The sequence below is a fragment of the Agelaius phoeniceus genome, chromosome 5 (genome assembly GCF_051311805.1).
Source record: "Agelaius phoeniceus isolate bAgePho1 chromosome 5, bAgePho1.hap1, whole genome shotgun sequence".
Classification (NCBI taxonomy): domain Eukaryota; kingdom Metazoa; phylum Chordata; class Aves; order Passeriformes; family Icteridae; genus Agelaius; species Agelaius phoeniceus.
This window is the reverse complement of record NC_135269.1, coordinates 68,950,876-68,972,508: the sequence shown is the minus strand read 5'-3', so window position 1 is coordinate 68,972,508 and position 21,633 is coordinate 68,950,876.

Genomic DNA, 21,633 nt, shown 5'->3' with positions numbered 1-21,633 from the left:
GGACTTCCCCTTCCAGGTGAATACTAACCACTGAACTAGAAATCATTCTCCCTGTGACACAGGAAATAGTGAAATATATTATACAAATAAAACTGCTCCAACAAGAGAACCTTAGACAGGTCTGTCTTGAAACCTTGCACTGTGAATATTCACCCATAACTTGAGACTTGGGTTCAAGTTCCTTGAGAAGAAACTATGAGCTTTAATTACCAAGGTGTGTACAGTCCATTCCTGGTTTAAAAAAAGGGCATTGCCACTATTTCTTGCTCTTGCTTGCCTGCTTAATTTTTTATGCCTTTTTTTAGGTGATCAAAGGGTGGTTGTGTTGATGAAGGGTGTATTTATTTTGCACAATGTTTGTTATGCACCATATTTGGATGTTGCCTTTTTTGGGTGAGTCAGGAGGATGGCTGCCTTCTGCACATACCTCACCATAGTGGCTTCCCCACCACTGACAGATTGTGCTGCTGAAGGGAAACTTTTGTTGTTTCTAATTTCATTGTATGGGGACTCACCACTTGTCTCTTTGGTCAATGACATTCCTACCAATTTCCAACTAAACCTCCTTTTCAGCAGTCCTAGTGAGACTGAGGTGAGCTTGGGAAACTCCACGAAGTAGATCGTGCAGATGAAGAGGGAAGAGGAATGTTTAGAATGGGTTTTTTGGATTTCCAGGTCAAGGTTTTGATGCAAGAGGTTCCATGAGGGCATCAGAAGCTGCATTCATGTTGGACAGAGCCATTTTGCCCTGGCTCCAGGGCAGACCTGCCACTGGACACAGGTGACATTGGTAGCAATAATGTGTTTAAGAAAGGGCAAAAAAAATGCTACCCAGGAGATGGGAGGAAAAAAAAAAAAGGAAAAAATATGAGACACAAGCCTGCAGACACCAAATTCAGTGAAGAAGGAGAGGGAGGATGGGCTCCAGTCTCCTGCAGTCCGTGGAGAAGACCATGGTGAGGCAGCTGTCCCCTTGCAGCCCATGGAGGCCCTCAGTGGAGCAGAGATCCAAGGGCAGCTTGAGGAGGACCCAGTGTGGGTGGATGGGCCTTGGAGGAAGCTACAGCCTGTGGAGAAGCCAGGCTGGAGCAGACTCCTGGCAGGAACTGCAGGCCGTAGAGAGGAGCCCATGCATAGCAGGTTTCCTGGCAGGACATGTGAAACCTTAGGGAACCATTGGGTTGTGGAGAATTGCAGTTCATAAGAAGGACTCACACTGGAGAAGTTCAAAAAGGACAGAAGCTCATAGGAGAGACTTCACACTCTAGCAGGGCAAGAGTTTGAGCAGCAAGGATGAAGAGCTGTGAACTGATCCAACCCCTAGCTGACATCCACCTGGGCCACTTTGAGAGAGAAAAGGGGGAAGGTGTTTTTTAATTTTGTTTGTATTTCTCATTTTCCCTCTCTGATTATTTGACAATAAGTTATAGTAATTTCCCTAAGTGGAGCCTGTTTTGACCATGACTGTAAGTGATGTCCTTGCCCTTATCTTGACCCATGAGCTTTTAATCATATTTTCTCTTCCAGTCCTGTTGAGAAGGGAGGGTGATAGAGCAGCTTGGTGGGCACCTGGCAGACAGCCAAGGTCAGCCCACCACAGGGGTTTTGTCACACCTCACTTTAATTATTTACAACAGACTTGGCCACATCTGAGCTAATCTGGGTTTTACTGTCAGTCAGTGGAGAGAAACAAGATTTCCAAGAGGCAGTTTCATCTCATCCTAATGGAGACATAAATACAAAGCAGTTGAAATTTACCTTTCAAGGCCTTGTTGCTCTGAGGACAGTCAAAGAAGCCTGGAGTGTCTAACCCAGATGTAGGTATCTACATCACAGCTGCCAAGAGTTCAGAAGGTGGCTCCTTCTCCTGCATTTTACTGTTTCATCAAGATTTATTTGTGGTCTGTGGTTCTGATTGCCCTGAAGACTTGAGATGGTGCTGCATACACCCAGTGGCAGAAGAGCTCTGTAAAGGGGAAATACCAGCTATGTTCATAGGATGCAATTCCAAGCAGTGCTGAGCCCCAGTTTGGCAGCAAAGAGCACTGGTGGTGCTGCCCCAGGTGCAGAGGCAGCACTGATGCTTCAGTCAGGTGCTGGAGTCAGTTTAGAAGCCCTCAGAAAAACTCAACTGATAAAACCATACTCCAGAGTGAGCCTGTTCACACCCAGCTGAGGTCTCTCTTCCTCTCCTCTTTTATTACTGCAAAGGTACTAGAAGCTTTAAGACACCTGTACCTTACTGACAGCTGAATCTCAAAGCCACCCATGGCATGAATCTATTTCAGAAAGCAACAATTATTTTCCCTCATCTCTGTATGGCCTTTGGGATAAGTGGTTGCAGAAAAATATCAGTGTTCAAGAAGATGCAAACTAAAAGGAAACAAGTGTCATGTCCATTCTTTGCATCTTTATATAATTATTATTTGCTTTAATTAATATCAGATTCATTTCATGAAACTAAAATATGTTCACATCTGGCTTTAATCCCTGTATTTTCCTCAGTCACCAGACCATTCTTCTGCATTTTCATAAAAACCTGAAGGATCAGGATGAACCCAAGCACACAGATACTGCTGTTTCATCTGGCTTCCCAAAGGCACGATGCATCATTTCAGATGTTGCAAAGCTGAGTCACTGACACTGATGTGACTAATCTTAACGATGTGCTTTGATTCCACAATACGTCGCTGTGAAGTTTGACATGTTTGATACATTCATCTCAGCATTCCAGGGGAACTTTCTGTTCCCACAGTGAATCTACTCACTGGGAAGACAAATTATCTGTGGAAAAAAAAAAATCCCAGCCCAGCCCTTGAAACACACTTGCTAATTTCCCTTTAAATTTGTCTATGGACCAAATTTTGCCCTCATCAGTCGGATGCAACTTTCATTGAATATACTATTCGTGTATCCAAAGGCAAAATTTGTTCCTATCTATCAATCTACCTACTATTTTATCTACTATCTGTCTGCTTAACTCTATTAATTAGTTAATGTTTGTAAAACACTCAAAAGATGTAAAGCCCTATAGAAATGCTAAGTATTATAATTATTGTTATCTGACTGCTGTATCTCTTTACCTATCTAGCTATCTACCTTCTCTATCTATTATAATAACAATAATACTTAACACTTATATAGTGTTCTTAATCTTCAAAGTACTTTACAAACATTAACTAATTAATCTAATCTAGTCATCTTGCAAACAACTCTTTTAACAAACCAGTGGTTGTTTCTGTAAAATAAAATTCTTTGCAAAAAGAAGAATTGTACTTTGGGGGGGTTATTTTGTTCAGGTTTGGCTATGATAAGGTAATAAATATGTATAAAAGCAAAGCAGGAAGAAGATGGATGAGAAAAGCTCCATCACTAGGTAAGATAGAGCTTATAACACATTGCAGTTACAGACCATGAGGATGTCTCCTGGTCAACTTATTCCTGAATTCTGTGCTCTCTTAGTTTTAATATAGAGGCTTCCTGCTATAAAAATGTGAATTTTTTTCGCTGTTTTTTATAAAGAGTTGTGAAATATTTCTACAAATTTCCTTTTTCTAGATGATTCTCTAACCAGAAGCAAGACCAAGGTTGTCAAATGAAACAGCTCAAGCTGAGCTCTTTAGCCCCACATCTGCAAAGATACTTTGGCAACTTTTTTGTCCTTACAGAAACTGTGGTGATGGTGACAGAGAAATTTCAAATTATACATAAGGGCAATGGGCAAGGAGACTAAAACCATTGAGAAGAAGAGGCCAGCTTACTTTTAAAACAAATGCACCCTGAATAGCTCTGCAGATCTTCATCTAGACTCACACTGGCACTGAGAAAAGACAGTGTGTATTTTCAGAGACAGCATTCTGGAAGTGCAAGGTAGAGATCAAGAGGTATGTGGAGGGTTTTTCGGGTTACCTTTGTGCTTCTGAGTAAATGAAGGTCACACACTCAGATCAAGCACTGCTTGACAGTGGTCACCCAGCTCTCTCTATTAGTTTTGAAAGAAAAAAAAAAAAAGAGTAAATTTTCAACAATTTCACAACATCTCTTTCTCCATCAGTTAGGTTAACATAAATCAAATCTCCTCCAACTAAAAAAATCAACAAACTTTCACAACGCATTCTCAGGCTCTTTTGCAGCTACATATGCATTTTTCCAGGTACTATCTCAAAGCACCACTTCACCACTGCAAAAGATTTCAGAAGTATAGCTGCCTTTCATGGAACAGCCTGGATAGATCTGTCATCCTGGAATAGGTATGTTTTTAAATGAAAAATGAAACAAAACAAAACAAAAAAACCCTGTCATTAAAGGCAGTGACACAGGGCTGAATTCAGGTTGCACATCATTCATACTGTCATCCAGAACAGAATGGCATATTGAGTTGGAGCAATTACAGGCAAATCAGGCTTCCAATACAATCAATGCAATAAGCAGCTGTGCTGTTTGTGTTACAAATTCACAGAAGATCTGAATGTGGTTCCTGTCAGTCAGCTAGAGAGCCAGCTAGGCTGAAATCCAGGTGATACGGGCTCAGCCACACACTCTCTGAGTCACCTTGTGCACAAGACCTAATCTAACCCCGACCTTCACATCTTATTTTTTCTCCAGCAGTGCACTTCATAAATACAGGGCTTTGATGGTCTTAAATGTTATACCCAGCAGGGCTTGCAAATGAAACTGCTGACTTGAAGCTATGGATGAAAATGAGAAACATGCACTCAGTTAACATCTACTAATAAGGGGTGCATTGAGGTGCAAGGCATATAGGAAGCTTTAATTAAAGGTTTTTAATAAGAGGTTGGGAAAAAAAAATTGATCAGGAATCTGGAAGACTTTGGCTACAAAGGGTGAAGATATCACCAAGTATTTGCAAAATATTAGGCTCTTGGAGCACACTTGCAGAAGTGATATATCTCAAAGGTGGACAGGTGAAGCTGATGCAGAAGGGACTTGGATCCTCTTTAGAGCAGCAGTAAATGAATTATAAATGATCTGATTTTGGATAGGTGGGATAGGGGTCCCTGTTCTCACCTTGACCCCTGTATTCACTACAGAGTGTCTTTGTTAACAAAGTGTCTCAAATACAGCTACAGCTCCTCCTCCTCTTCACCCCCTAGAAAGGTTCCTGAAATGTTTCTCAGAGAAGGGAAAAAATCCCCCCTTTATCTGAGCACACAGAACCCCCTGTGCAGAAACCCAAACCTCCAGGTTAGAATTCAAGGCGCTTTGCAGAGCAACTGCTACTTACACGCTCCCCTCGGTGACGCAGAGGAAGACAGGAACATGTTTTTAATTGCAAAGTCAAATGGTTATGCATGGGTCCTGTCATGCTTGTGAGAACTTGCTCTTCCCCAGCACCCCCCCTTCTCCTCCCTGCTGAGACAGCCTTGCCAAAACCCGGCTTAAGAGTGGTCACAGGGAAAACATGAAGCCTTGCAGGGATTTGGGGAGTAGACGCCAATCTGTCAGAGGTGTCACCAGAACTGGATATATCTGCTGATCTGTTACCACTTGCTAATTATGGATTCGGCAGCTAATTGTCATAAATCTTGGTAAGAGATGTGGAATGAGGCAGAGCTTTTAAAGCAGCATGGCCTGGGTTGGTTTGCATGGGCAGGAATGATCACCCCCGTGCCAGAGCTCTGCTGCTGTGTGATACCTCAGTGAATACCTGTATTGTTTTGAGTGCCAATTTGCTCCCAAAAGCATTTCTGACATTCCTCTGCAAGAATGGTGAGTGTCCAGGACTGTAATACACTGACTTGTTGAAGGATTTTGCTTAATAAACCCAGAGATACTGACAGTCACAGCCAAACAGATGTTTTACAGGCTGAAATCTTGCACCCTTCATCAGGCTGAACTTCTGGTCCACCTTTCAGAAAGAAAAGCACAACTGTGCCAAGCAGGATTGAGGTCTCATGCCTTGACTGTGCAAACCCACAAATTGGGCACTTGCCTCAGTGAGGGTTAACACTCTTTGCATGGGATTCAGCCAGTCAGAGTTTGACCTTGGAAAGAAAGGGATCGAACAAGTTAGAGTCAGCTTTAGGTATCCTTTCCAACATTTCAGCCATGTCTAGCTACCTACCATCTTACTTCACCTGATTTCAATGCTTCTTTGAGCCTTGAAGGCTGCAGTTCAGGGTGGAAAGAGTAAAGCCAAGCCTTCAACATCTCAAAGGCGTTGAATTTACTTAAATGCTGAGCAACTTCTCAGGAAATCAAGTCCCTTCAGGGTATGTGCAGTTGAATATCCAAAAATAATTTTGAAACTTTTTGTGGGTCCAAGGATCACAAGCTCTGTATTCATGTGAACCAATATTCAGAAAAAAGATGAGAACTAAATTTCTGTTATTGTTTGACTGGCTTTTCCTTCGCAGAGATTAGAGTCCAGGTTGCACGCAGAAGAAATATCTTTTTTCACAAGTAACTCTTGGTTTTCAGAAATTTTTGTTCTGCTTTTTATTTCCTAGTCCTTTTCCTGTTTTCAGCCAGTTTTTGTAATGTTTTCATCAAGTCCAAGTTTTTATCTAGACCGAGATTACCAACTGCTTTTGGAAATAAAAACTAATATCTGTCACATATTCCACTGAAATCTGCCAAATTTTCCAGGTAGAAAGACACAACAATCTATTTTAAGACTGGTTTTCACCAAGGCTGGCTGAAAACTCCACAGTGGAATGTTTGTTGATTTTCCCAGATGAAAAAGCTGATTCATAGTAATTAAAACATTTTGCTGAGATGGTTCAGTTTTGATTCAGGTGTGACAAACTTCAAGCAGGGCACTTCTAATGAGTGGATTCCTGATGGGAATTAGACTTGCAAGGTGCTGTGGCCTGTTGGGAACCATCTCCTCTGGAGCCTGTCAGCACATCAGGATAGTGGCCACCAGGGAATGAGGAACCTGAAAATGTTTAAATGATTCATGTTTAAAAGTTGTGATGTTTTCTGCTTGATGGAAAAGGAGACAGATGGAGGCCAGAACAGCATTACTCAATTCTTCCCTGAGGTACCATGTCTGTCCATCTAGCTGACTAAAAATCAGGATCAGTTGCTTTGTCAGGATAAAGTAAAAATAGGGGATTTATTCTGAATGAGAAAGCAACTTAATATTAAAATATTGAAACCTGATCTACAGAAAATGATTTTGCTGTACAAATTCTAGGGCTCTTAACAATCCGTGGCCATTAAGGTGCATTAATTGATTAATCAGGAAAAAGGGTTAATCCCTCTCCGGGAAATGTAAAATTACATCTTGGGTATGAGGGGGAAAAAATTGCTCTGTATATTACTAAGCACACAGATGAATGTCTTTCTGACTGAGTTCTGCAACCCACACTTTTTATTTCCGAAGGCAAAAGCTTTTGTGTACTGAAAACAACCATTTATCTTGCAGAAAGCAGAGATGCACATCAGCAGACATCAAAAAAACAAGCAACAGAAATTAGCCTCCCACAAATCAAAACTTAAAAAAAAAGGCAAATGAAAAAAAAAAATTGGTTGCAAAACACCTGTTTTGAAATTTGTGCCACTGTGATTTTCCAAAAAAACTTGAAAAGAATGTGAAATACGTTCTTTGGTTTAGAGTGAGATAATTTTTAGTTCTAATTTCATCTAAAACCTCATAGGAAATGTTTTTGGCTTGATGTAATGCAAGTCAAGTATCCTCAGCCATAATTCCCCTTGTTTTTTGGTAGTGCATGCAGTCTATGCCAATCCTGGAATATCAGGATTGATGCAAAATGTTGATGAACTGGATCACCAGTAATTTTCCACAATGGAATGACTCTTGTGTAAAAAACTTATAAGTAATCTCAGAATCTGGACTAAAGTACCATAAAATTTAGGTTTTTTGTGCATTAATCCTCCATTTAGTGCTGAACCCCCTCCTGAGTGAGGAAAACACCAGGAAACACATTGTGGCCCAAAGAACTCAAATCTCTTGCTCTGTTCTCCCTGCTGCTCTGGGTAGGCCAAGTAAAGAGCACCAAACCATTCCCTGCTGCAGGTGGTTTCCTTCCAGCATGGTCATATCCCTTCTCCTGAGCCTGTGTGTGTCTGGTGTGACAGCACGTGCAGGTGGCTGCGCGCTCCTGTAATTCACGCCACCCACTCGCTGACACCTTCCAGTCCCTCTGGAGCTGGCTGGGTCCCAGCTGCGCTCCAACAAACAGAAGTGTGTCCCAAAAACCTGAGATGGTTCTTGTAGCTTCCATGCCTGGCAACCCTTTTCCTTCTAGCCGGATCCACACCCAGCCTCCGTCAGTGATGACAAATGCAGCAGCCAGGGTGAGACCAGTGGTTCAGTTAATGATGATTTAACACTTTGCAGTCTGCTGTCCCAGGTGATTGTACATTCTCTGGGCTTGTTTGGCTGGAAATATGGAAAATTAATTAGTAGCAGAAGGGTATAACTTTGCCAGCCATTAACTGAATTATAAGTGTTTTCTTTGTCTGGCAATATCTTACCTTGTCCTTGTGCCAAAAATATCTCATAACTTGGTATTATGTTCTCTGAAGACAACCTTTTCAATGACTTTATGAGTGAAATACTGTAATACCAGTAGGAGAGGATTTTTTTCTCTTCTTTTTTTGGTGTTGATGAAAGGGGACATAGCTACATTTCTGAAGGTCAAGTGTTTGGAACCAAAAGTTTCTTTCTTATTTAATTTTTCTTTTTAATTATCAATGAAAAATTAAAAAATATATCCCAGGTAATGATGAAAAAACCCCAAGAAAACAAGAAAGAGAGAATATTTTCTAAGTCTAAATACTGTTGTTTACTTATTTTCTGATGGAAAATAAAATGCTGTGGATATCTGGGAAGGAAGAGAGAACCGGACTTGAGATTTGTTATCTGCCTGCAATCTTCATTTTATAATAAGCAGTGTTGCAGCTGAGGTGTTTTCAATCTGCATAGAACAAAGATTGATGTAGCCTGATATGTGTTGCAGTATTAAAAACCAAAAAAGTGAAAGTCAAAAGAATAAAAACCTCATGTCTTGCTCTATACATGTTTTTGGAATGCTGTTATAAAGCATACAGCTCCTAATTTGCCTGATGTCCATTAATCAACAGAGCTGCAATCACATTATCTTTCCTCCACTTGGGCCCTAATGTTTGGTCAGAGCTTCTCCCTTCCAACACTTCTGTAGGTCTATAAACCCAGTCTGCTTTGGATGGCAGGTGGGAGCTGAGGATATCTTTTGTTGACTTTCTCATTTCTCTGGAGCAGGTATTTTCTGGCTGCTGGATGTTAAACTGCTCATGCTTCTGGCCACAGGTATAAAATGCAACTCATGGGAACCAGAGGTGGATTTTCAGCGTGACAAACGTGGGCCAGGCAGAGCCTGGATGCATTGCCATTGTTTCACAGAGCTAGGGAATAGTCTGAGAGGATCTCTGGGGTTGTCTGAGAGGATTTCTTGCTCCCCTTGCATGCAGAGGCACACACTGTGCATCAGGCTCTCTGCTGCAAATCGCCCACGAGTACCTGCCTGCTTTCAGAATTAATCAGTCTTGACTTTGGAAGCACTTTCATCTGCATAAACTTTCTTTCCCCCACCCCCTTTCCCTTCGTCGTGCTGAGACAAGGTGCCATGGGTGCTGCAAGTACAGTGGAGGTGCTGTCTAGACACCCAGAGCATCCCTGTGAGCACGAGACTCGCCGTGCACAAAAGGCGTTGGCACACGAGGCTGCTGGCAGGCTCGTCTCCCACTCCCTTGGCCAAGGCTCCAGCCACAAAAGCCATGTCTAGTCAGTTGAAAGTGCTTTGAAATGTCAACATTTGGACTGATTAGCAAGTACAAGAAAAGATCTTGACTGGCAAAACCCAGAAGTGTCTAAGGGAGAATGTGCAAGGGGTTTTAGCAAGTTGGTCTGTGTAGAGTTTGTTGAGTTTTCTTGCATTGAAACACAAAGTGATCCAAATTCCTCCTTGCTAGTGGATCTTTGTGGTGTCCATTCAGGGATCATGGAGGAGCTGTTTGGAGGGGATTTATGGAGGTCAACAGTCCAACCTCTGTCCTGGAGATGACACATTTCCATCACCAAAGTAGGCCAGCCATGGATTTATCCAGATGATTCTTGAAAACCTCCAAGGATGGAGATTTCACAGCCTTGCTGGGCTGTAACCTGCTGGTCACACTCCTCCTGATGCAACCCAGCAAAAAAGTTTGTTATATTCACTGTTGTCTCACATTCAGTTTGGTGTCCTCTTTGAATCTGGGCTGTTATTTAGCCTGTCACCTGCCTCTACTGGTTCACAGGGTTATTCCAACCCAGGTTTAGAAATTATACTATATTTTCTATACTTCATGAAGTCTCTGCTGCCCTGGTCTTCAAGTCTTTAGAAACCTGCCTGGCTTGAAGATCTACTCTTCAGGTTATCAGTTACTTGTAATATCCTCATTACCAGGTGTTAAATGGACATTGGGCTGCATTTGACAACCATTTGTACTCAGTATCAGGCCAATTTTCTGCTTGTGTGGTAGTTTATTCCTTCTCCAGTGCCCTAACGATAATGCTGAGGTTGACAAAATCCTGTATATTAAAGATATGTAGTATCTGCTGCTCCTCCCTGGCTCCTTCAGCCAGTTAATTAATTACAGAAGGCAATCAGGTTGGTTAACAATGATTTGCCCTAGACAAATCGTTGTAGACTGTTTATGATTTCTTCTTGTCTTTCAGTAGAGTGGGAGTGGACGCCAAGAGATGAAGTGGACACCAAGATCTGCTCCCAGACCCTTCCAGGGCCTGAGGTGAGACTGACCAGTTTACAGTTCCCAAATAAAGGTCTTCCCTTTGTTTGCATTGTCATGGAATGGTTTTTGTGCCTTTAAGTGGTTTTAAGTCCAGCAGAATTTTGGCCTTCCTGACATTATCAAGACTGAATCATTGACTCTATCCTGACACAAGGAAGAGCACAGGGAGACAGGATTTCTGGAGACCTTTGCCTGTGGATGGTGAGTGTGCTCTTGCAGCTCATCCTGAAGACACAGAAAGACCCACCAGGCCTTACAACTCGACACAGAAGCTTTTCAAGAGGTTTGTTTTATGGTTGACGTGTGAAGCCATACAGTTCCTTCCCCTCTGCGTGTTCTGTGTGTTGGAAAGCCACCTCCCCTCGGTATGGTGCTCACAGAAATTGTGTCTGCTTGAGGGGGAAGTGGGCTTGCAAACCCTCTTTTGTGCAAGGCACAAAGGAAAAGGGGTGCCTTGTAGTCTGCAGCAAAACGAGAGGAGGCTCTCTGCTCTCTTCAAAGGGCTTCCTCTTCCCCTTCTCTCTCTATTGTGAATTCTTTAAAAAGACCACCCTTCCCTTCTGCAGAGTGAAAACATCAAAGGGAATGGTGTGGTGGGGTATTTCCTTGTGAACACTGACTTACCTTACAAAGGTGAGGAGTTCACAGGAGGTTCTCTCTTGTGAAGCGTGTTCTGGCTGCCTGGCTTTGAATGCTGAGCTCACTGGGAAATGTTCTTACATCTTCAGGCAAGCAGCTTTGCTGCAAAGACAAATCTCTTCCTCTCCCTCCCACTTTCTACTTACCCAGGAATATTTTATTTTATTTTATTTTATTTTATTTTATTTTATTTTATTTTATTTTATTTTATTTTTTTATTTCCACTTAGTTTTTTACTTTATAATTTTACACTAATTTATTTCATCTTTTATTTAATTTAACTTCATATTTATTTTGTTTTGGACAACACCAAAACTTTCTAGGTCTTGAGGGTTTTGTGAGTTTTTACTTTTACATGGAGATAGTCACAAAAACTGAAGCGCAACAGAAAATTAGGATTTCCCACAAAAATTTGATTTCCAAAGATTTACCTTATTTATTAAGGTACATTTACATGTGAGGATGTCAATCTATCCTATCCCAGGATATGGGGAAGAGATAAGTTTGCTCATGCTTGTTTCAGTAGAAGATTTTGATTGTTTTATTGGCTAATAAGCTTAGCAAGAACTATCAGCAACCAACCAGCTGTATCAAATTCTTCAGTGAGCTGGAGTTTAAGTTTGATATCATTAGAATAGCTCCAAAGACCTCAACTTCCTCTGGTTTAGGGCAAACTTGGCAATTAAAACTGTAAAATGGGGTTTTATTCCCCTTTTGCATTTTTATTCTTAGTGTAGAGCTATCATCCAAAATCAGAGGCTAAAACCTGTCTGTAGTCAAGGGCAAGGCAGGAAGACACTCTTCAGCCCATCACTCTACATTTTTTAATGCTTGCTCTATGGTATAAAAATTTATTCATAATTAAAAAATATATTATATATATATATATGAAGTGTAAAGACAGACAATGAATAAAGATTAATTTTATCTGTGACACACTTGGGGATGAGTCTCCATGGAGCAAATATATTAATTCTTACCTCCCATGCGTTTTTGGATGTTCCCAGTCCTGCTGCAAGGATCATTCACCTCCTCATGATGCCACTGGCCCAGCACTGCATCATGTTGGAAGTCAAACTCAGGCTGATTTTCAGTGGCAAAGTTTTGAAGAAGGGAAAAAGAGGCTGGGAACAGCTGGGAATTGTTAATCAACTATGAGATTTACCAAAACCACCCAGGATTTCAGCTCAAGGTCAAGATATCCTGGAGCAGAGAAGTGGGGATGTCAGCTTCAATACCATGTCCCTGAGTCTCAGTACCAAAGTGACATTTGGAATTTGGGTATCTAGACCTAAAGAAAAAAAAAGAGCATTTCTCCTTTACAAACCCCCACCACTCCTACATATCACAATATCTATCTTATTCACAATCCAGTGTTAGGTCAGTGGTTGGACTCAAAGACCTGAGAGGACTTTTCTAACCTTAATTATTCTATGATTATATGATTCCAAACATGAGCTTCATCCAAGATGCCTCAGAGTCCAGAGGTTTGCTTCATGCTAAATCCCAGATGTGACTCACAGTCTCACAGCAGAATTCATATAAATGTGGGGATGACACTGGAAGAGAGCTGTGCAATAGCAAGGGGGGAAAAGCTAAGGACAAATCCTCTCTGTTCAGGTGCCAGTCATGAACTTTACCAGTCCATCAGGGTAAAGAGCAGAGGAAATCCTTAATCAGGAGCTAAATGCAAAGGATCTGATTTTAACCCACGTTGTGCACGTTGGCTAGAGCATGTGAGCATTTCTACAGTCAGAGGTGCTGAATGGAGAAACAGTTTCTGCTCTTGTCAGCACTTTGGTCTGTGTGTGGTTTCCCCATTGCCATTAGCTCCAGGCATTTTGGAAATTGTATTCCTCCTGCAAGACAGAGTGGGAAGGGCTGTCAAGGTGGGTTAAAATATTGAATAATGAGGATAATTAATCAAGGGTCTTCTACAGAATTTCTATTTGGTGTTGGGTTTTTTTTTGGTCTCATGGCAATGAGCAGCCTCCAGCGGGCCCCCGGCAGCAACGTGGGCGCTCACAGGTTTTCAGGTCAGAGTACTTGACCTCAGGACTGCTGTCTCTTCAGGTTGGATTGCTTCAATTTGAGAAGGTTGTTAACTGGGAGACAAACTGAAGGTTGCCTTGTGCTAAGGTTGTTGCCAGTAAGGGCTGGGAGATGGTTCCTGGCTGAACAGATGTGTAGAGTAAGAGGACGAGTAGCAGGAGGTGAGAAGTAAAGGTTACACAGACTTTCAGTCCTAAACACCCCTGAGTCTCTACCTGGAGCAAACTCAAGGCTTCCTAGGAAAAAGGGCAAAAAATATTTTTGTGGCTGTCCAGCAATAAGCTGTCCTAAAGCCATGCAGCTCATCATGAGCCAGTCCTCACCAGTGACTTCATCCTGTACCTGCTGCAGGATTCTGAGCCCTCCTTGTACATTTGAGGGGCTGCAAACAGTGACTGTGCAAGGACTAAGCACACAGCAGCTGCTCACTTTTAATTTTAAAGGAGAATCACAGAATCACAGAATTATTTGGTTTGCAAGGGACTGTAAAAATCATCCAGCTCCAACTTCCCTGCTGTGGCAGGGACATCTTCCTCTAGAAAAGAGAGAAATCATCAAAATGGCACGGACAAATAAAACATTCTGAGGAGAGAATACAACCTTCCTCTTCCCCTGGTGTTGTTTAGTAACTTGAGGTTCCATTTTGGGCTGCTGTTCAGGAAATTCAACTAACCCTGGTAGGAAAAACGGTGAAGCATAGCTGCAAGATAAATAAATTATTCAAGGACCAACCACTCCTTTAGGCATTTTACCCCTTGGGGCTGAAAACACTTGAACAAGTCTCATGTCACTTGCATATGATATTACTGCTTCTCCCAAAACTCTTTTCTCAGAGAAAACAATTTTAATTAATTCTCCAAAAAACATTTCTGCCAGGTCTAACTGTTTGAGTGTGTACATCAAATTCCTGCAGCACTCAGCCTGTGTCCTATAAAACTTGTCATGACTGATTTTTACTTTTTTTGCACTGGTTGTAAAGAGATGGATTCAAAGGCATTCCTTCTCATGCAGGTCCAGATTGAAGCACATGTTTAACAAAAAGACCATAGAGGTGTATTTTTTGCTGAATTGGGACCTTTTATAGGACAGATGAATCGAGCCCTTTTTTGTCATTCTGTTTTTGAGTAAACATTTCTGCAGTGTAACATTAATTATGGATTCTCCACCTTGATTCAGGATCGCGTTTAGGCTGCTATTCCCTGGTAAATCATCTTCCTTGACATGTGAAATTCAGGCTGCCTTTGTTAGATTAAAGTCTTTTTATCTGACCTGCCTTTAAGCTTCATCTACTTAGTCATATCACTGGGTAGGTAACAGAAAATTGCCAATATGTCACCCAGTGGGTAAATCAATTCATGAAAGGAGGCCTAGTGCTTTTAGATTGACTGCAGAATGGCTCTTTTCTTTTTTTCCAAGCATATCTTCCTCAGCACACCTGGGTATTCCTCCTGAGGGCTCAGGAAAAAAGTTTGAATTGCCTTGTTCTTTATTAGCTACATCCCGTCTCCTTTATATTACAGGTGAACGTGATTTGCTCCACAGCGCGGTGTATTCCTGAGAGAGGGACTGAAAGAAAAAGGGCAAATTATCCTCACAGTGATGTGGAAAGCAGTAAAAGAGCTGGCAGGAAAATTATCACTAGTAAAAATCTGGGATGTTCTCTGCATGTGTTTGAGAGGCAGCAACATCCTGAGTGGGGTGAGCTTGAGGCACAGGTGAACTCTCGTTGGAGAAATGAGACCAAAAGTCTCTTAAGTGACAAGATTTCTTGGGTGCTGATTGCAGAAGTTTTTAGGAAAAAAAAAAAAAGCTCTTATTTTCAGAAAGCCCCTAAAACCATCTATCCAGGGATATGAATTGGTTAGTGAAGTGCTGGAAAAAAGAGGAACATTTTTTATCTGTCCATTGCAAAGTGCACCCAAAACCTCTAAGGGCTCTATGGGAAGAGACTTCAGAGAGCTGGGTGGAATGAATTATTTTATTGGACAACAGGTTTTGCATGAGAATATTTGGGGAAACTGAGGCAAGAAAGTGCATCTAATGTCTTTCTCTTTTGTTTCAATCTAGGTACTTTTTTATACCTTACAAAACAGAAGGATTGTTTGAATCACAGAATTGTTTGGGTCAGAAGAGACCTTAAAGATCATCTGATTCCAGCCCTCCTGCCATGGCCAGGGACACCTTCCACTAGATCAGGTTGCTTAAAGACCTGTCCAACCTGGCCTTGAACACTCCCAGGGATGAAGCATCCACAGCTTCCTTGGGCACCCATGCCAGGACCTCACCACCCTCACACTGAAGAATTTCTTCCTAATATCTTACCTAAACATGACCTCTGCCAGTTTAAAGAAACAGAGACTGTTTGAGACTCCTTCCTGTGACTGGTGCTGATTGCTGATTTCACCTCCACTGAATGAAGAGCTGTCAAATGTTGGTGTTCTTGACTCCATCCTCTCAAGATGACACTAAATCATGGGACACCTGAACTGAAGAGTTTCAGTTCACACTACCAGGGCTGCAAACCACAAACTTGTTGTACTGAGAGCAGGAGGCATAAATCTGAGGTTGTCCAAAGTGCAAGAGGCACAACAAATCCTCCTGGAGGGTTTTACAATGGAGAACAAGCTTTACCAGAACCACACACGTGTATTTTAGTGTGATTTGATGGGTAGAAAGAAAAAGAAGAGATAAGAGTCGTGATCTCCCTGGTCCCTCCAATCTGCCACAATACAGTCTGTGGAAAAAAACACTGGGAGGCTCAGTTTTCCCAGGCTACATCTGGACACTGGAAACAGAAATCCTGAGCCAGTGGAGATACTTCTGCCAAAAGATGCTTAGCAGTAGCCAATTGAGTTTTCATTTTCAGAAGACTTTAATTTTTTTTTTGCACAATTTAAAAATAAGGCCTCTCTATGTAGTTGAATTTAATAATTTTTAATTTTTAAGGAAAAAGAGGTCCTCCCCTACCTTAGAACTTTAAAAATTTCCTAGAAAGCAGACAAAATATCTTTTTGGCTAACAACTCAAAATTTTTAAATAATTAGCTCTGATTCTGATCTACTGCTTCTTGCAAATGCTTTGAAAATGTCAAGCAGTGTGTTCCCTGTGCTGTGATCTATATGTCTGTCATGGACAACACATATAAAATTTTTAAAATTCTTCTTCACAAAGATTTTTGGCCACTGTGACCCTTCTTGTTCTCTCCCTTAAAGTGGAAATGATGAATAGCTCATTCAAATCTATGTATTTTTTAAGTGCAAGTGAAAGCAAAATCAAACTGCATGTATCTGACATACATTAACTTAAAGTCTGCTATTAAACCACAAGTCGTGAAAGACTATGGGAAATCTGAACCCCTGATGATTTTTTGCTAATTCTATAAAGAGTCTATTTAATTTCCTCAGGAAAACAAGGCAAATCTTCCCTTGAGGGCACATACATTTTTGAATGGGCTACAAGTGAGTCCCTAAGGGCTCAGTTTTCACTGATCACAGTTTGGTCTGTTGGATATTGCTAAGGGAAATTTAGTGTGATTGTCTGTGATCACTGGCATGTGCTCATACCCATTAGGAGACCTATTCAGCCCACTGACATTTGGTTCCTAGGAGAATAGGGTAGCTGCTCTCAAAACATTTTGAGTTTGCTGTATTTTTTTTTTTTGTTCCTTTCCCTTCACACTCCTTCCCCCCCTCCCTCCCTGTGGGTTTTTTCAGGCAGAGGAGCAGATGTTCAAGATCAGAAAGGAGCTTGCACAGGGAGCTGCCACACTGGGCAGGCAGTGCTGTATTCTAAGAAAATGCAACATAACAAAACCACTCCTCTTCCAGTTTGGTTAATTTTCTCTATTACTCTTTTTTAGGCAGTTGCAGGGGTGACATAGGAAAGCAATAATATCATCTCCATCTCCATCTATTGGGCAGAGAAATGAGCTTTAGAGGCTTCCCTCTGAACCACAGCTGCTCTCAGGGGGTCACTGGTCTGGCCCCAAAACCACCAGTGGCTTCAGGACTGGTGTGGTGCAGTGCTGCTCTCATCACTAGAACTTGCCTTTCTAGGCCATTCCCCAAAATTTCTGTCTCTCTCCTGGAGATTTGCAGTCTCAATGACTGGTCTCACTGACATCATAGATTAGATCCAATGTAAGCATGCAATGGGAGCTGGTAGTGGCATTTGTGTAGCTGGTGACAGGAAATATAGAACAAGTGATAGATGTGTGAGAGGTGAAATTCAGATATTTCACTGTTAGAGCACTCAGTCCTTTGGATGCAAGTAGGAAGCGAGGGCTGGTGTTCTACAGTTTCCTGAATGACAGGCTGCATATTCACAGAGGTGTCTGCTGGGTATAAAGTAGAACATTTGCTTCCTTATCTGCAGAATTTGGACCTAGGTCTCACTGCAACATCCTTTTCTCTGGGGTTTAATGAAGCTCAGCTCTCATAGTTGCTCTTTTATCGGAATGTGTTGAACTACAGGGTAGGACTGGGGCAAATATCCTCTAATAAACCCAGTGTAAAGATCCAAGGCTTATAAAGCAACAGAAAAAAAGGAAAAAAAAAAAAGGAAAACCCAGCAATTTAACTTTTGGTAAAACCACTAAACCCATCAAACCATTTCTTCATTCTTTGTTTAACCTTACTGTTCTGACTTTGTGTTAGATTCACAGAGACCCATATTGTTTTTTCCACTCCTACTTCAGCAGTTTTAATGATTTAGGCATTTTTTTTTCAATAAAAGAGAGCAAGATGTGGAAGCCAAAACCAATGTGGCTAATCCTTGCTTGTGTGTTTGCCTCTTGTAGATTTGCCAGGTCCCAGTGCTTTGCCTAAAGACTTTCTCCGTTAGGACAGACTGCAAAGCAGCTTGTTTTCTTCTTGCATGTGCGTCAGCGAGAAGTTTAGGGCTGGTCTCCAGAATGGGTGGGGAAACAATCCAGGTGTGAAAATGCATGCATGTAGATGCTTGCAATTAAACTGTAACCACAGTTGCAGACAGCTTTTTTTTTTTTTTTTTTCTTCCTTCCAGCTGTAGCTTTCCCATTAGCTGGTTTCAATCCTGCATTTGAGCGCTGCTGAATTTCCAGCATTTATTTAGGTGATGTTTTGCTGGACCTTTGCTCCAGTAAGCAAAGAAACACAACTGTTTCTCACCCATATGCAGCTGGACCTTTGCTTTGGTCTCTGCTCCTTGCAGAGGCCATGGCAGCCTGACACTATTCATCCATCCATCCATCCATCCATCCATCCATCCATCCATCCATCCATCCATCCATCCATCCATCTATCCATCCATCCATCTATCTCCTGGAATCTAGCATGATTTGGCTTTGTTTCTGAAAATATTTAGACCACATTTGATGTTGAGGCTTTTCTTCTACATATATGCTTCCCCTTGTCCCTCCCCATATTTTTTCTTTAATCCTGTGCTTGAGAAAGGTGGGGTAATACAGCTGAAATGAAAGAATCTGCTGGAAAAAAGCCCAAAAAACAACTTTAACCATTAAATGGTTTGGTGGATTAAGGAGGAATCAGTTGTTACCTGAATGAAAGACCTGCTAAAGACTTGCAGCTGCAGTAAAGTCCAACTCCAGAATTTTAGGTCTTTAGCAATGGCCAAAACTACTGATGCAAGGGAATAAAATGCAAATGGAGAACTGCTTGATCTACTCTACCATTCTGGGAAGATGTTTCACAACCTTTGGGAATTACGGGAAGACACAGGGCTCAGCTCTTGCAAGTGATGTAGCTTGGCTTATCATGGTTTAACACAAACCCAAGACAGATGGGAAAAAGTGACTATGCCATTAAAGTCCAGTGAAAAGGTGCTGTGGAGGAGGATGAGGAGGAACATCTAGGGAAGACCCAGGATATTTCTGCAGCAGCTTTTTCTTTATCCTCAGCATCCTGAGGAGCACCCATTTCATGTTCGAGACAAATATGTGATCACAATTTCCGCATGGTTCTTTGATATATCATGAAACATTCTGAAGTTTAATTTGTGAGAGCTGACTTCGTAGGTCATTGGGAGAAAGGTCGTCTGCAAAAATTGTCTATTTGGAAGAGAGCACCACTGCAAGAACAGAGAGACATTCCTTAAACATACTGTGGTTTTCCAGTGGAATCACTTCTCATCTTCAGAGTATCACCTGTTGCATAAATACATTGCTACAAAGGTAACAACTAGGAATATTTTTTTTTTTTTAAATCCTTAAGTTCCCAAAGGCAAAATAGTTCTGTGGTGTGAAGATACGACTCTTACCTGACACAGTGCCATTAGTTCAGCTGGAGAGAATTGCCTGTGGGCAAACATCAAACCGTGATGGATTAGGTTATGGTTTTTTCCACACAGGTGTCTCTGAGTAACTTTTTGTAAATCTTTGGAGATGAAAAATCAGGGAATAACTTAATCATGTTGTGTTATTAAAAAGATTTACTGAGCAGCACCCAGTGGATGAATTGGGTGGTCCTTAAAGAGCCTAAATTTTGGGGAGTTGCTGTAGCTATAAAACCTCTCCTTGCATGGTGGTTTTACATGGAGGGCTTTTTTTTTCCTTCTCCCTCTATTCCACCAATGTGGGGGGTGATAACACTGCAAAGAAGAATATATTGTTGGTGACTTATCATAATTTTAACTTGCTAGTAACTGTCACATATTACATACTACATACTACTACAAACAAGCTGATCTGTGCAGTGTGTTGGATAATGAAATGATGCTAATTAGGAGACAATGAGAATTCTGACAACCCCATATGACTGTCACAAGCAAACCCATGGAGCAGCCCAGGGAATGGTTATAAAAAGAGTATCACAATCTCAACAATGCCTGAAGGGGAAGTCTCATAAAGCGTCACTATAAAATTTATCTGACAGATTTCCAGGCAGTAATTATACCTCTGATTTATATGTGCTTAGTATCACTTATTCTATATTAATTTTTTTTTTCCTCAAAAGAGTTTGGGAAGCTTTTTGTTGTAGTGACATTCTTTCTTTCTTGAAAATGGAGCCAGGTAGCTGTGGTGTCACATCACTTTCTCAGCTTTCACAAAACCCCAAAGTTTTGGGTTTGCTGTGTATTTTTTTAATTTTAATTTTCAAAGCATGTTGCAAATCATCTTCAAGCTACAGCTCTCCAGTTTCCCTGTCCAGTGTGCACTAGAACAGGCTGATAAGGGAAGTGGTTGAGTCACCATCCCTGGAGGCATTTAAAAGGCATGAAGATGTGGCACTTGAGGACATGGTTTACTGGTGGGCTTGGCAGTGCTGGAACAGCTGGATTTGATGTTCTCAGAGATATTTACATACAAGATATTTAAACACTTCCTTGTTGCAGCGAGACCTATGAAGAGTCATCAATTTAACAGCACTCAGAAAGAAATCTGTGAAAAATCACCCAGTGCAGTTAGCCCAGATCTCTCGAGCTTTGAATTTCAGGTCATGCTGAGCACTGAGACTGCCAGGCCATGAACGATGGGAGGCATGTGCAATTCAGCAGTCTGCCTTCCAACAGGGCTCAGTTTGGGATCCCAATCATCTTCCAAGTGTGGGTTAGCATTCTGGTGTTCTTGCAAGCCCCTGGGCAAGTGCAGCTGGGCTGGCCATTGACTGTCTCAGCACGCAGAGCTCTAGGGCAGGAGAGGAGATGCAATCTGGGGATGCAAATGAGTGACTGGCAAACCCTGGGAATGAGGTGGGAACACCTCAGTGATTCTCAAGTGGCACAGGCTTGCAAATGCCACTCACAGGGGTAAGATGAGGGCTGTGGAGGGAGGGAGGCGCTGTGAGAGTGCATCTTCCTGTGGGGTGAGAAGCAGCAGCAGCACATAAATGCCATTGACTAACTCACCTTGCAGGGACACAGAGTCCTGAATGCTGTGCTAGGATGTCTCCAGGACTCCTAAGAAACAGAACTGGCTGATTACCAGGACTCAAAGAGCTTGAGTAGTCACCAGATTTGACATTCATGAGCATTAAAGAGTTTTGAAGGGGGTTTAGACACAAGAGGGGAACAGAGAGATCTCCAAACTGCAGCCAGCTCTGTTTGCTATCATACATTTGGCTTCACATCTGGCTTCTGGATTCCTGGGCTCTTTGTTTTGGTGATAATCAGAGTTTCAGATAGTAATGTGAAGTTTTGGACTTCCAGGGAATGGTTCACAGGTTACTTCTCTCTTTCCAAGAGAGA